The sequence below is a fragment of the Callorhinus ursinus genome, unplaced genomic scaffold (genome assembly GCF_003265705.2).
Source record: "Callorhinus ursinus isolate GAN/ISIS: 27379988/994484 unplaced genomic scaffold, GSC_fseal_2.0 scaffold1, whole genome shotgun sequence".
NCBI classification, from domain to species: domain Eukaryota; kingdom Metazoa; phylum Chordata; class Mammalia; order Carnivora; family Otariidae; genus Callorhinus; species Callorhinus ursinus.
Window position 1 is genome coordinate 4503311 of NW_027397063.1, and position 16662 is coordinate 4519972.

Genomic DNA, 16662 nt, shown 5'->3' on the forward strand with positions numbered 1-16662 from the left:
TTTCTTTCCCTTTCTTTCTTTCTTTCTTTCTTTCTTTCTTTCTTTCTTCTTTCTTTCTTCTTTCCTTCTTTCCTCCCTCCCTCCCTCTCTTCCACCCTTCCTCCCTTCCTTCCTTTCTCTTTTTATACCTGTTTTCCCTTTTTATTCTATTTTTTATTTTTTTATTTTTTTATTTAAGATTTTATTTATTTATGAGAGACAGAGTGAGAGAGAGAGAGGCAGAGGGAGAAGCAGGCTCCCAAGGAGCAGGGAGCCCGATGTGGGACTCGATCCCAGGACCCTGAGATCATGACCTGAGCCTAAATCAAGAGCCGGCCACTTAACCAACTGAGCCACACAGGCGTCCCCTCTTTCCCTGTTTAAAAAATCTCCCCAAAACAAAAGTAAGTGACCAGCATTTAAAATGGAATCATCATTGAATTTTAAAGTGAAGCCTCTGTGCTTGGTCCACAGGATATTTTTACCATTGTTTTACAGAGAGTCGTGGGGCTTTTCCTTCTTTCATTCTCTTTCTCAAAGATGTATCAAGTTATATTAAGTGGATGAATCTTTACAATCTCCTCTGTATTTCAGGGCAATAATACGACCAAACTAATATATTGGAACTAGGCATATAACGTTAAGAAAAGCAACTGGACAAACGGATGGATTTTTTACTTATGGGATTAAATGGCTATAAAATTATAAGTTTATATCAAATTATACTGCTTAGACATTTTCCTTTAATGAATTAAGAAATAACTAGTGAGAAAAAATATAATGACATGAAAACATTTAAAGACAAGAGCCACTAAAACATGGAATAATCTGTGAACAGCAGTAGAATTTTTAGCACTTTAATGCATTTTAAAATAGACAAAATAGATTCATTCCAGAACAAATCCAGCTACCTCTGAAATATGATTATACTTAATATGTTGTTTCAAAATTTATTTTTCAGAATATGCATTGTTATAACTAAGATGGTATTGACCAAGAAAATTCTAGCTATGTCACTTAAGCCCTATATTGTTTCCCCAGGTTTGAAAGTACAAAGTATTGTACTTTAAGTATGGAAAAACTGGAAAATGCCATATTTCTTTTTGTTTGTTTGTTTGAGTCATTTTTAAATTCATTTTATTTAGAGTGGTGATTCACCAACCAATCACCTGGGGTGGCAATGAGACCGAAGACAGGTAGGGAGAAAGAAGAAGGGAGGGAAGGAAGGGAACCTGTACATCCAAATTGATATTATCCTTCAACTGTATTACCCTGAGATTACATATTCATTCTTCAGTACCTCCATTCCCAAATATTTGGAGGAAATTCCTATTTGGGACTTTTTTTTCTGTAGCAGGCCTGCCTGGCAGCAGGTGCACAGGCTAGACCATCACTGATGCATGTGTCTCACACATCATGATAAAGGTTTAAGCCTGGAAGGGACTTTGGAAGTTATCAAGTGTTTATCTTATAGACGAGGAAACTAGGAGTCAGAGAGTTCAAGACACTTGACAAGGTCACAGAGATTTTATTTACTTAAAAATCGATGAGTGGGTGAGAAAGGGGATTTGAACCATTGCTACACTGAATTATTCAAAATATATCATTCTTTTTCATTGGATTTTCTCCTTCATTCATACCATAAATATTTACCACGTGCCCTGGATGTTCTGAGCACTGCCGGGGATATTGCAGTGAACAAACAGACAAAGCACTCCACACGCTCATGGAGTTCACGTTCCAGGGATTCAATATGACTTAAAGTCTTGATTCTATTTTCCATTCAGAGTTTGCTATTTTAACAATTTTCAGGAACCACCTAATCAGAATCAAAGATGCTGCACAAATTTCTCTATTGACACAACTTGTTGAGTGTAGGAATCACAAATATGAGTTAACTCTTGGTTACATAGAGGAAGCCGAGGACATACAAATTTCTTAGAGAGAAATAATTAAACCTCATGAAAACAGAGTCCTCCAACATGACATCCAGATTCAGCAGCCACATCTAAAACACAGGGCAAGACTGTTGGAAAGAAGAGAAAACTAAGCATTTTTAAAGGCTTTACATCCAAGAGAAGAGGACATTAAACTTTTGGCAAGCATCCTGGCAGCTAGCAGAATGGAACCATGCACTGCCTGCAAGTGTTTAGCCCACAGCTGTTGGAAATGAAGAATGTCAAAATAGCCAAAAGCAAGAATCCATGCACACACATCAAAGAAGCAAAGCTCCGGGGGACACCCAGCGTCGAAGTGGATGATTGCCGGCACACCAGAGGAGAGGCAGGAAGGGGAGGTGCCAGACAGCACAGAAGACGGACCAATCTTGAGATCACATCTACAACTTCAGCTGTGTTCAACCCTCCTGCACCACCATGGAAAGTTGTCCCAGGCGTTCGGAAATTCATTTACTAGGACCCAAGGCCTGTTGCTGTTACTTCATTCTGAAAAAAGTGTGTCATTTACTCCCTGATGAAATCATGAAAACTCAGGCCGGGTCGCTTTCCTCCTTCCCTTCCCTTCCCTTCCCTTTCCTTTCTTTCCTTCCTTCCTTCCTTCTTTTCTTTCTTTCTTTCTTTTGAGAGAGGTGGGGAGGGGCAGAGGGAGAGAGAGGATCTTAAGCAGGCTCCATGCCCAGTGTGGAGCCCCATGCAGGGCTGGTTCTCACAACCCTGAGATCATGACCCAAGCAGAAATCAAGAGTTAAATACTCAACCAATTGAGCCACCCCGGTACCCTCTTTTTTAACCGAATCTCATACTTACGGCACCAGTAGAGATGGTTATTTTTTTAACCCTCAAATTAACCTTATTTTATAAAGAGAAAACATTGCTTATTTTGAGAAGCCAATGTTCTGAAAGTTCATAAATCCCTGTAACTCTAGCTCTTTGGTTTAAGATGAAATAGCACATTCCAGCCACAAGAGAGCAGAGGCTTCACGAAGGGGGCAAACATTTGTGCAACCTTCTGGAGGACAGTTTGAAGATTATGTCACTCGAAGCAGTATGGTACTGGAACAAAACTATAGACATATAGATCAATGAAGATTAGGTCACAACTTGGAGAAAGGGTGGGTTTTTTTTTTCTATTCTTCTATCCTTCTGGAATTGGACAATGTTGGTTTTATAATTTCAATAAATGTTTACTAAAAATAAAATAGAGTGAATCTCTACCTCAGCTAGAGTGTGTAGCATGTGCCAAGGTACACCCTTTCACATAAAATGACAAAGGAAGATGACAAAGCTGGAGAAAGCAGTGGAGAGGTTATCCGTGGGCCAGGTAAATCATAGGACGTACGAAATTATAAGGATTCAAGTTTCTGTCTTAAGTATCCAAGGTATTCAAATAATTCAAGAGACTTTTGTAAGCATGAGAAAGTCGGTCCCCAAAATGTCGTATGCTGTTTAGGTAAGAAAAAGAAAGAGGGAGGAGGCAGCAGAGTTATTTTGTAAATTGTTAGGAGAACCTAGGGAGAACACAAGACAACCACAGTCCAAAGGCGTACAAGCTGCAGGTTGCAAGAGGCTGAATTAATACAGGTTGTTATAGCCTCCCAGCCACTGTGCATCCTGCCCACAAAAAGTGAGCTGGCAGGATTTGCGTTAGGTAATCAATTCCCAGAGGACAGCTTGACTACATGTGTAAAAACCTGTATAGATCCTTTGACCCAATCATTCCTCTTTACCCAGAGAAGTACACAAAAATGTTTGCACGAAGATGCTCGTTTCAGTGTTCTTTATAATATGAACAAAATGGACACAGCCTAACTGGCCCACAAAAAAGAGCTTAGCTGGATAAATAAGGAGTACCTGGATGATGGACTCTGATGCTCTCTTTAAAAAGGAATGTGCAGACCTAGAGTCACGGATATGGAAAAAAAATCTCCATAATATATTGTTGCGCAAACCACAGTTTATAAAATGGCGTGTGTGGTATGGCATCATTGTCATGTAATAAAACGTAATTTTAAAAAATGCTAGGGAGACTTCTGGAAGAATGGTCTCCAGGCTGATGGAGGAGGATGTCTCTAAGTGGAGAATTTAGGAAAATATCTACTCTGTTCCTCATTCTGCCCCGTGTAGCCTGAACATTCTGGAAGAGTAGGTGTGGTCCTGGAAGGAGGCCTCTGGGCCAGAGCTGCTGGGAAGTTCTGGGAAACCTGAGAATGAGGATCAGGGGAGGCCCCATGGATGGATTTGAGGGTGGCAGAAAGGCTCCAATGATGTGGAAGCAAAGAGGGAGCCAAACCAGTTTATGGAAAGAGAAAGAACTGTGACCAAGCAGAATTTCCGGGTGATTAGACTGAATTCTCTTGGAGGCTGCACGGGATGGCATGTCCCATTATTATTCATAGAATTCCTGCCATCATAGAACTCAGTGTGCCATTGGAACAGCCGGGCTAACTGGGATTTTTTTCAGCTAGCTTGGGGCCTGTGCAGGGAAAGGAAATACCAAAGCTAACTCTCTCAAGAAACACCACCGTCTTTGGAGGTGGGACAGAAATTGGTCCACGCAACATACTAACTCATCAAGGTCCACCGTAGGCTGAAAACTATCTTGGATGCGGTGTGTTCAGCACTATGAGATACAGTAAGTTTTTCTTTCCTAAAAAAGAGGTTGAATATCCCTCTAACTTTTACACTCAGCTTTGAAGTCCCCATCAACCAAAGATGTGAGTAGTTATCTGTTAGAAAGTAGGTTAGCTTAATAGTATAAAATTTTCCGAGTGGGGAGAAACTTCTGGGGGACTAATTACTAATGTGCCTGATTGAATGAATGTTCTTTACAGATTAGCTGGAGCTAGTGAATAAATAAAAAACATTCCCTTTTTAAAGAATTTGCAATACTTCAATAACACAGTTTTCCGCTAGCTAAGTTAAAAAAAAACAGTATTCTAAAAATATAACCAAAATATGTATTAAAAGGAAAATATTCACAAAATTATTACCCTCAAAGAGTTCCAATTTAAATGTCTATGGAAGCGACATCCTAATTTCCAGAGGGCTCTCCTATTTGATCCTTTAAAAATTTAACTGCCAAAAGAAATAAGAAGTAAAACCATAAAGCAAAGCCAAGCTGCAACAAAGGATCCTCAAACATTGATCCCATTTAAACATTTTAGAACATCTCGAAGTCAAAAACAAGCATCTCTGCTCAAACCTAGCTAGAAAATGTTTGATGTTACAACACAGATTTTCTATCATGCACTTTGCGTTAACACAGAGATACAACTTAATACAATAAGCATGACTTCTCCCATTTGGGATTCTTAGAACATAAGAAATGTAGCATGCGGGCTATTTACTTGGCTTGAATTAATAGCGACGTCCATATGGGATATTATTAAGATCAAGTTATTCTATGACCATTTGCTGCTTGAAATTTTCTCATTCAGCAGAATCTATACGTTGCTAATGTTAAAAATGAGAGGGTTTTTTGTGACCCCCCCCAAAAAAAAGTATTTGTGTAATCTTCAAAGTGTTTAATTTGTATTAAAGCTAAATCCAGAGGCTCTGAAACCTTAGGGGCTCTCGATGTGGATTTTTGTTCTGGTTCACACACCTTGAGACAAAGGCTCATAGTCAAGATGTGGAGGAAAAAGACGTTTTTTTGTGTGCGAGATGCGGGGCAAATTTATTCCCCAGGCAGCCTGGAATGGGCTTCAGAAAATGGATAGAGTGTCTTCTTGAAGAAAGGGTCTCTAAGTAAACTCGCCTGCCATTCAAAAGATTTGCTCTGACACTTCACAAGTGGTGCAGGAAGAAAGGAAAATCTGTTGTCAGGTTTGGGGTGTTTATCAGCCCCCCTCGAGACACTTGACCTAATGCTGCCGCCCCCCCTAATCCGCTGATCTGCATGCCGTGGCCTCGCGAGCCTCAGCCCGCAACTGCCAGCAAAATTGCCTGGAACACTTGTCCCAACACATTGATCCCTCAGTATATTGTGTGCGGCTCACCTACTCCCCCGCCTCCCCCTCCCACCCTCCTCCTGCGGCTCCCCCTAAATTTAATTCTGCTCACAAATTGTGAAATAAGTTGTTTGGGCTGGATTTGTCGAGTGAATTGTCCCACTAATGAAACAGTCTGTTCATTATACAGTTGTAGGACGGAAGATTTAGCGCTCCCATACCCCGGGACCCGGGCAGGTTAAGGTTTTTAGACTGACAGTTGACAAAAGAATGAATAGCTCTCTCCTGTCAAATCAGGCTTACAAACAGCTTGGCATACAAACAGTTACTGCTTGTGTGCATGTGGATTTAGGGTCCCCGCCTGCTAATGCCCCAGATTTGTAAGTACAAATTGGTTAGTCTTCAAACTGTTTGCGAAAGGAATAAAATGACCAAAAATTAGTTTGTTTTAGCCTTTTCCCCTCCCCTCCCTGCTCCTGCAAGTGAAACATTAAAAAAGAAAAGGAAAGGATAAAATAGGGTGTAGTGGTCTCATGGAATATCGTTGGGTTTTTGCTTAAGGCACCAAATTAAGCAGGACCATTGTTTGGCAGGAAACATTTTGTTCTGCTCGGGCACCCTGCTTCTCGGAAAGCAGCTGAAAATCTAATGGAATTAATTTAAGACGTGTGATTTTAAAAGATACAGCAGAGAGAGTGGAAGAGGAGATCAAAAACTTTCGCCTCTATTCATTTTAGTACCTGTTGTTTAAAACTGGTTATAATACCTCTCCTCCTTCTAACAGCATTGATCTTTCAAAATGGGTCATTTAGACTTCTGAATCTTTTCATGGGCAATTATGTGTAAATTAGCTAAAGCCCATTTTATTTTTCTATGGCAGTTGGAATTGTTCGATGAGTAAGTTAAATTCCTGCAAAATCTTTGAGCAACAACGCTGTATGGGAAGTCAGGTGAATATTTCTATCTCGTGATTTATCATCAGTTAGGTGATCATTTTCAGTCTGGATTGTGTTAGAAAAACTCGTTGGTTCATTATAACTATAGCAGAATAGTAGATGAGAGTAATATACATTTCCATCTCTTTATAGGAGAAACGAACAAAGAAAGGTAACGGACTAAGAATTTTTTCAGATTTAAGCTTAATCTAACGTCTTTGAATTGAAAACTCTCCCCTTGATCAGATACAGCCCCAGGATGGCCAACCTTGCAACACTAATTGGGTTCTTTCATATTTCAGTAAGTTCATTATCACATGTTTCCATGTACTGTAAGAGCCATTTTTAAAAATCAGACTTTTTGGCAACTTTGCAAGCAGCGGTTGTGAGTTAATTCAAACATTCCTTTAAACCTTTTCCCTTATCGGTCCTAAATCTTGTACTGATATTTTGAAGCACTAAGAGTTTCCAAATATAATCATACCTCATAAATGTGCAAAATCAGTGACAGTTGGCTATTGGGAACCTGAATAAAGCAAAAGCATTAGAGAGAACAGTGGGTCAGCCTCCATCCTAGACATGGTGCGGTCCTTTTGAATGAATTCATCCAAGCCAGCAGATTATCCTGCACATGTGAGCCCGTAAGCCAAAACTGGTCATTTAAATCTGGGGACACGAGTGGCAGAGAAAGTTACAAACAGCTCAGCGACCACAAACTCTACCCCATGGCTGCACACAGAACAGACCTCTTCCCAGTTTCCAACTCTCCCTACCACTCCCAGAGCTTTGCGAACATTTTCCAGTAACATCCATCCCTTTTCCATCAAACCTAAGATTTTTCTTTTCCTACTTCGTCATGACATTTTAAGACATTTCAAAGACAGAGGCTATGACACATGAAGAACTTTGGGCTAAGGAATGCATGTGTTAAATGAAATATTTTTGGAGAGACAGGGCATTTCCCTGTGAATTTTGTAATGCAGCAACTACCTTACAATGGAAAGCAAATGCAGGAGTTTCTGTCATCAATCACCTGCCTGGGGCAGGCTTCTCCTTACACTAAGATTGAAAAGAACCCACGGATAAGTGAGACCAAAGTTGACCCAATTCCATGCAAGGATTGAAGAAAAAGGAATAAGTACTTAGGGCTGCTCATGGTCTTAGAAACAAAAGCTGCTAGCAGAAATATTTTTAAATAGCTAATGACAGACTAAAACACAAAGCCTTCCTTCTCTAAAAAGGAAACCCAATGCTAACAGCAGAAAGCTGCGTAGTTAGCCAGGAGGGATGGATGTCGGGCGTGGGCCTCTGCTGAAGGAAATGCCGTTGACCTATACATACAGGCTTCTGTGGTAGTAAAGTGACTGTTCCAAGAGCTTCCCTGCCCCGTTGTAAAATGGGAAGAATACCATCTCATGCTGTTGTCGAGTTGCATAATTTATTTGTGGCGCAGTCTTGGTCACCTGGTCCAGCAATCAAACAATATAAATAAAATATATATTACCTATCTATATATACTTGTTGAGGTTTCTGAGAAATCTCATTTGGCTGAAGCAGAGAAGTACTAGTGTCTTACGAGGCACCCAAAAGACCCAATGGAAAGCAGAGAGCCATGGCTGTAGCTTCATAAGCTAACCTGATTGGTAAATCTCACTCCCCTGCTGCCTCACCAGGGGACACTTACGTCACCAAATGTCACTTCTGGACGTCTACCTCCTTCATTTCACAGATGAGGAAATTCACAAAAGTCAGGCAGGCCTCCTGACCCCAATCTAATAATGTTCTTCATGCACATTCATTTAAAAGGAAATGCTATAGGGGCGCCCGGGTGGCTCAGTCGGTTAAGCATCTGCCTTCGGCTCAGGTCTTGATCCCGGGCTCCCTGCTCAGGGGAGAGCCTGCTTCTCCCTCTCCCTCTGTCTGCCGCTCTGCCTACTTGTGCTCGCCGTCTCTCTCTCTAATAAATAAATAAAAATCTTTAAAAATAAATAAATAAATAAATAAATAAATAAAAGGATGCTATAAATGCTATAACCTGATTCATCTTTCTGATGCATGATTCTTACTTCGTTTGTATAAAATGGGACATTTGGGTGAGTTCCGTGAGTTTTCTGAAGTGATGTTGTTTGGCTTCTTTTTGCCTTTTAGGTGCGTTTATGGATCTGTAACAGCTTTTTTAAGAAATTAATTACAGTGTCTCTCTTTTCCCCCCACTTAAGTGCCGAGGTGATGGTTATTGTTTTGTTACTTGGGAAGCCACGTAAATAAGACAAATCTATTTGCCATTTAAAATCTTTTGAAAATGTAACATCAAAAATACATTTCTCACACACGCAGAATGTATTGACTTGAGAGAACTGTCCCTAATCATGGCCCCAGGGTAGAATGAATGGTGAACAAAAATGCCAATTAAAACAGGTTGTCTGAGAAATGTACTTGCTTTCCCTTACACAGGTTTCCCAAGATCCTAAGTCCCCCCAGAAACCTATAAAGGATTTTGTTTTCTTCTTTGGCATTCCCCTTCTGGGAAGGCTTCCAGACCAGCTTCCCTGCAAGCACCAATTCAACGTGAAGGCACAGAGGCTAAAACAGCTACTGCTCAGCAGGGCTCAGGTTAGGACGCCGGGAGCTCCTTGCCTGGGCTACATTTGCCTTGATTCGACAGATTTCTTCTAAAATGCAAGTATGACAAGCATCGCACATTGGCAGAGATTATCTTTTAGGGAAAGGTATACAGAAAGAGAAAGCTAAAGCCTCCAAGACAAATTTCATAAAGGACCTCGTAACCAGCCCCTGCAAGATCTATGTCACAGACACCACTCTCACTGATGATGGGGCCAGGGAATTAAATCCTAAGTCAAAAGGAATATAATGTAGGGGTTGAAAAGGAAAACAAAAACAAAAATCAAATAGCCAGTGCCGAGGACACGGCTTTGAATTTTAGTGCAGCTACACAGAAGCTGAGTGATTTCACTAGGTTAAGTTATTTGGCTAGCTTGTGCCTTGGTTTCTTCATGGATCGGGTAGGGCTGATAATATCCACCAGGATGCTGAAAGTAAGGATCAAAGGAACATACATAACATACAAATAAGGTACTTACAAGACAGACACTATGGTTGATAAATGTTAACTGCGGGGTGCCTGGGTGGCTCAGTTGGTTAAGCGTCTGCCTTCAGCTCAGGTCATGATCTCAGGGTCCTGGGATCGAGTCCTGCATCAGGGCTCTCTGTTCAGTGGGGAGTCTGCCTCTCCCTCTGTGCTCTCTCTCTCTCAAAATGACTAAATAAAAAAAACTTAAAAAAATAAATAAATGTTAACTGCTATTATTGCATATTCTCAAGATCCTCCAGCGTCTCGCTCTTCAAAGCGCAATCCATGGACCAACAGTATCGACATCACCCTGCCAGCAATTCGGAATCCCAAGCCCCACCCCAGACCTGCCGAATCAGAATCAATTTCAGTAAAAACTCATACACTAAATTTTGAGGAATGCCAACTACTGAGTGCACACTTCTTTCTACACTCTAAACTCACCCCTTGAGGTTTGAGGGGTGGGGGTTGGCGTAGGAATGAATGGTAGAGTCTTTGGCTACAATCCCCCCATTTGCCAGAACACTACCCAGCAGTGGGGGTCACCAGGCTGGTTATTTAATGAGTTTTATGATACATTAAATCTTCTAGACCTCACGGCAATTTGACCATTAAAGAAATAACTTTTTTGAAGGTAGCCCAAAACAAGCCAACTCAAGCGAATAATGGGATTAGCGTGGTGATCTTGAAATCAGAGTTGTACCACGTGAGTCCCTCTCCATCAATCACGACCGCTGTCCTCACGGCTGATTATGGCACATTGTTTCATCAAATTAAACACCAAAGGGATGTTGTAAAGGCAACATATGGTCCTCTTTCAAAAGTAGTTAGTCTGGCATTGCACAAGCAGCCTCATCCTGCCCCCACCCCCCGAAACCTCCTCCATCAACATATTGAGGGCATTTGCTCTGGCAAAACAGTGTCTCATAAAAGTGGTCACTTTTAATTGCAGGCTTGCTGTTGTCGGAAGCACGGCCAAGATGCGTGAGACGTAAAGGAGTAGCAGAATCAGGTTAGGAGGGGGAGATCAACTGTCCTTGTTCTGGGAGAAAAGGTGGGCAGATACCTTTTCTCACTTCTGCAACTCAGATGGGTACCAAGCTCCACAAAATCTATTGCACAAAGCAGACTGGGGATTCGTTTTAGAGTCAAGACAGAAATAACCACATGTAGTTAAAAGACTGGCTGAAAGGGAGAAGGTTTTCCTCTAAGGGTCGGGAGACACAGAGGATTGCGTTGTGTGGAGGAAAGGACCAGCCTGAGGGCAGCTTGGGCAGAACCCCTTGTGGTTCGTGGGAGGTAGTTTATATGCCACTGAAAGGTGAGACCAGCCCAGGACTGAATTTCAAGAGAAAAGTCATTAGGCAATATTAGCAGCAATGTTTGGTTGTTATTTTGCATTTATGCAGCCGGCTTTTTCTCCAAGGAGCTCTCATAATTAGAGAACAACAATCCTCACAGCACCCCTGCAGCTCAGCGTGGGATGGTGTCAAAAGCACTCCCCACTGCAACTCTTTCTGCCACCCTCCCCTCAAAGTACCCCCAAAGTAAGAGGGCTGGGCCAACCTGGGCGCAGGGGTTCCATCAAGATTGCCATAGGGTATGTCAAGCCATTCCGCCATATACCTTAAACTTCACAGAGCTGTATGTCAGTTATAGCCCAGCAAAACCAGGGAAAATAAAAGATGATCATGAGGCATCTCCTACCTCCTGGTTTGTTGGTAGCCCTTGGTGGTGTCTCACCACGCAGCTGAACCCATAGCGCTTCTGTGTCTGCTCAGAGGGAAACACAATCAAGCACCGAAGGCATCTTTGAATCACAGCCTGAAAAAACAATTTTTTTTGGATTATTGAAAAACAAGACGCAGTTGTTTTTTAAATTTTTCAAAATAGGGGCATCTGGGTGGCTCAGTAGGTTAAGCGGCCGACTCTTGGTTTCGGCTTAGGTCATGATCTCAGGGTTGTGGGATCAAGCCCCGCACTGGGCTCCATGCTCAGTGGGGAATCTGCTTGAGATTCTCCCTCCCTCTGCCTCTCCCTCTGCTCACATGCTCTCTCTCTCTCTCAAAATAAATCTTTAAAAATAAATAAAATTTTCAAAATATACCGAAGAGGAGAAAATGAAAAGTGAAAGTCTTATCCACTGACTGTCTTTCTCCCTCTGTCCAAGGGCAACCGCTGTTACTGGTGTGTCACGTATTCTGAAAGGGGTCTTGGATGGTGCTAACCAATGTCCCAGTAGATACTAGAATCTCCTCTATGATGCTGAGAATGAACAAGAATACCCCCATAACTTCACCCTGGCGGGAATATCTCACACATAACCTAGCCTTTGACCTTGGGAATTCAGAGGTTTGGGTTTTGTCCTGATTTATTAATTTACTTATGTTTAACCCTGTGAAGATTATACAGTATCATAACGATGCTTTTTTATCCATCATAAAATGGACATGATAAAACTCACCACCTTTCTACCAGGGGGCAAAAAAAAAAAAAAAAAGCATGAAATAGCTAGGTATCCAGGACAATAAGATCCAGGAGAGTGGCAATTTCTATGACCTCAAAATTCTAAGTTATTTTCCTTTCCATTTGGAACCTTTAAAACTTCAAATAAGCCGAAGTTGAAAAACAAGAGGTAAGGTTGTTATCTGCCCAAGAAGCTATTGATAAAGTAAAAGAATTCTTTTATTAAAAAAAAAAGACCTCATCTACTGATCTGATTAAAATAATTCACTGTGGAGAGATTTTATTATAAACAAGAGGGAAACGTCGCATTTCTGCTGGGATAACAGGGGGCACGTGCATCTTAGAGTGGAGAGTGCACCCTCTGTCCCCAGGTTTAGGACACAACACAAATCTATGTCCCCCAACGATGGCAGGGGCAGGACTTCATGACCACGCCGCTCCTGGTGTAGGATTCACGGGACCTGGTGCCTGTGTACAGCCTTTGTCACTCGGCTATAATCATGGATATGCTTAACCAATTTAAGTGACCTTAATAAACTCGGAACCCTGGTGTTTTGGTGTTTTGGCCACTTTGGGATCTACTGCAGCTGAAGCGTAGCAAACAACCAACCTGCTGGGGGAAGGTATTACTCAAAACAGCCCTGTGACGAGTTTTGTTTTTTTTTTTTTTGGTATCAGTTTAAAGCCCAAACACTGATGCAATTTGGCCCTCTTTCGAGCTGGCCTCCATCAGCCATTCTCCCCATTAATTAGCGTGAGCCGTAAGATGTTGCTAATGGCTACACATCTTGTAAACATGTTGGACTGGTCCTGCCCCTGAAGGCCCCATGCTGTTAAGTGATATCTCAGCTGGGGCTGGCAGAGCCAGTGTCCCCACCAGGGAACAGCCGAAAGGTGTGCGGTCTCCATTCAGAGTCAAAACATCACGCTCCGAGAGCTCTGTTTTTGTTGTTGTTCCCATAGAGGTGACTGCTTTTTTGGTAGGAATGAAAGTAATAATGAGAAGGAGAATAAAAATAAAAGGAGAAGGAGGATCAGGAGCAGAAACTTGCACTGACGCTCACTAGGGACTGTTTCGGGCAAGGCTGAGTGGTGTGACTCTGGAAATCCTGGGTTCTCCCCACTGGGGTGAACAGAGATGTCAAGAAAGTCTGTGACTGTTCCTTAGTCTGCTGAGGCGGCTGGTCAGCTGCTTTTGTAGCTTGTTTCCAAAGCTAAAACCACAACAGGGGCTGTTTAAAAACAGGTTTGCAAAACAGCTTTCAGATAGGAAACGGCTGAGAGAAAAGAAAGTTTGAAGAGGCAGCCACATGGCTGCCATTTTGTTTGCTAATTTTATGCTTAAAATTCTGCTGCGGGATTGTGTTCCATTTTAGGCGTTGAGTGGTATATCAGGGAAGGTGATGGTGGAAACCAAGCAGAGAGGAAGCCCGGAGTTGTTGAGGGTGGACTCTCCCAGTTTGTGTGAATTCTGATGGTTTTGGCACTAGAAGTCTGATGTCCAGGGAAACCCTTCAGTCCCCGGCAGACCAGGATGGTTGGTCACTCTACGTGAAGTCACAGCTGTGCAAGAGTTGAGAGAGACTCTAAAGACCATCTCCTCCAACTCCTCATCTTACATAAGAGGAAACTGAGGCCCAGAGGGGTCCATGAGGCAGCACAGCATAGGGCTCGGTTCTTCTTGATAAATGTTGAATATATCTACTGTCTTGTCGGATGAGTAAAATCAACAAAGATCACTAAGTGCAAACATGATACAAGACAAAGGACTGGTCACGAGTGAAGTGACAGGGGTTCTAATCTTGGCTCTGCCACTAAATAGGAACCTCAGATAAGGTAATTCCCACCTGCTAACCACTTTCCACTGACTAGTCCATTTACCTGAATGATAATACTTTGAGGGAAGATTAATATGCCTGTTTAACAGGTGAGACATGGTTCAGGGAAATCAAGTAACTCACCTCATGTCCCAGTAAAAGGTGAGATCTGAAGGCAAGTTCCTCTGACATCGAGGCAGACATTCTTCCCAGAATGGCACACTGGTCTGTAACTGTGGGCAACTTCCAATAGCCAGTAGCTCCCACCGAATGATTCACCAAACAGGAGTGGCAGTGGGCAAAGGATTATTTTCTATTTGTGCAATGCAGTTAGAGAGGTGCCCAGATGATTATATACTAAGTACTGCCTACTTCCCAGGAAGGATTTAGATTAGCAGCGTACATGTATTGACCTGAATTTTCTTTCCCTTTTTTTCTTTGTGACAAACTTAGCATCTGATAGACTTTTTAAAATGTTAAAGCCACCAGTTTCTTTATCTCCATCAGAATCAGAATCTTAACTTCATGAGGACAGGAATTTTGTTCACTGCTATAACCCCAGGGCAAACATGCCCGGCACATAGGGTTTCAGTACATAACTGTTGAATGAAAGAATGAATGAATGAATGAATGAATAAAATTTAAAAGGCAACATAAGAATGTTAAGTCATTTTATTTTACATTTTTATTTTATAATGTACTTCAAAGTTGATCACACACCTAATAGGGAGGAGGTTGAAATTGGGGCTGTAAAGATGTATCTGCCAGAAAAGTTTTAACCAAAAAAATTATTGAATGGGATATTAAATAGATGTATGTGTCTTTAATTTTTGTAAATTAAATACTTTTAGTTATACTAAAAGGAGCTTGCTATTTAAAGGAAGCACTGTGTGTGTGTGTGTGTGTGTGTGTGTGTGTGTGTGTGTGTCTCCTGTAATGAAACAAAGAATCTTTTCAGAAAGGGGATAATGACCGTAAATTAATTTTCTAAAAAACTTCAGGGTTTATTTTGGATTTGCTTCCAGTGAAGGATTCTTTTCTGGTTAAGTTCAGTTTCACTTCCCTTGGTTTGCGTGGTGACACACATACGTGTAAGGAGCACAAAACTGAATGGTGTTTTATTTTTAAATTATTTTTGCCTCCTACATATTTATCAAGTATCTGTGGTAAAAATAAGGTTAAGTAAGCAGCATTTTCCAAGATGATTTTTAAAATAAATCGGTAGGTCTCTTCTAAATGATTAACATTATTTTAATTAAATATTTCTATAAATATATGCAAACATCTCTGGTTTCTTGGCACACGTATTCTATTCAGGATTCCTCTGAATCTGTAGATGAAGCGGGTACGCAGCATTAGGGGTCTGGGCTTTATGAGTAAAGCTTTCTACGACTTACCAAATTCTATGTTCCCCAACTCTGAGCACTTGAATATGGCAACACATCTTTGAATAATGGAGGATAAATAAGAATAAATCACATTGCTTCAAAAATGTGAAAATTGCCTCAGCCCTTAAAACATATTTTAGATATAAAAAAAAAAGTAAACTATTATAGAGAGTTCATCATGATAAAGCAACATGTCAGGTTTGATGGCAGGAGATCAGAAAGTAGGCTTAAAAGTAATATATGGTGTTTGGAGTTTACGTATAAATGTAATGGTCTGAGAAACAACTTTTGGATTGGATTGGATTGCCACTCTGTGTGGGACGTGCTATTAAGATAATGATGGAACATCTTCTTTGTGGACGCGAGAGGTCTAGTACCATGAAGAATTGATTAAATCTGTGACTTTTTCAAGGCAAACAGTGCATAAAATACCCATACTACAACAAGGAAATATATCTAAGCCAGGTTAACGGATGCATGAAACCATATGAACTCTGCTTCTTTTGGCTTAGTCTTTATGTCTCCCTAGAACTATGACTAATCCCCTTTATTTGAACAACTTCAAAGACTCTGATTTGACACACATGGCCCCCATATAACAGACAAACTTCGTTCCCGCCAGCAGGTAATCAGAAGCAACAAAAAGGTGTGTCTTCGTGAAGTTGCCTTGTTGTCCAAGCAGTTTGGGCTTCAGTTTCTCCCACAGAAATCCACCCTGTCACAGCCCACTGCCCAGAGGCAGAAGGAAGCCCAGTTTGCAGAGACAAAGAAATCAGTCTTGCCTATCAGCAAACCTTTTTGAAAGTAATCAATTTCATCCCACCATATTTACTCATAGAACACCTACTAAATTTGTGGATAACTAACTTTGTGACCAGGCACCTTACTTAGTTATCTTGTTGTTTCTAACAGTTTTTTAATGGATGGTCATGAATTTTAGAAATATTTATAATAATATCATAGGCAAACAATTCCTTCCCCATATTTACAGAGTTTTTTCTGCTTGTTTCTCTTATCAAGTGGCATTGGCTAGTACTTCCAGAATATCAAATAATAGTTTCCATCGTGATTAATATTC

General features: G+C 41.2%; 1 long non-coding RNA gene across 1 annotated transcript in view; it reads right to left on the reverse strand.

The window, feature by feature from the left end:
- Positions 1-10212, reverse strand: part of LOC141372459 (uncharacterized) — a 32614-nt gene extending 22402 nt beyond the window's left edge. The window contains exon 1 of the long non-coding RNA XR_012377718.1: positions 9924-10212. This is a non-coding gene — a long non-coding RNA (uncharacterized lncRNA). The remainder of the gene's footprint in view (positions 1-9923) is intronic.
- Positions 10213-16662: the final 6450 nt, after the last annotated feature.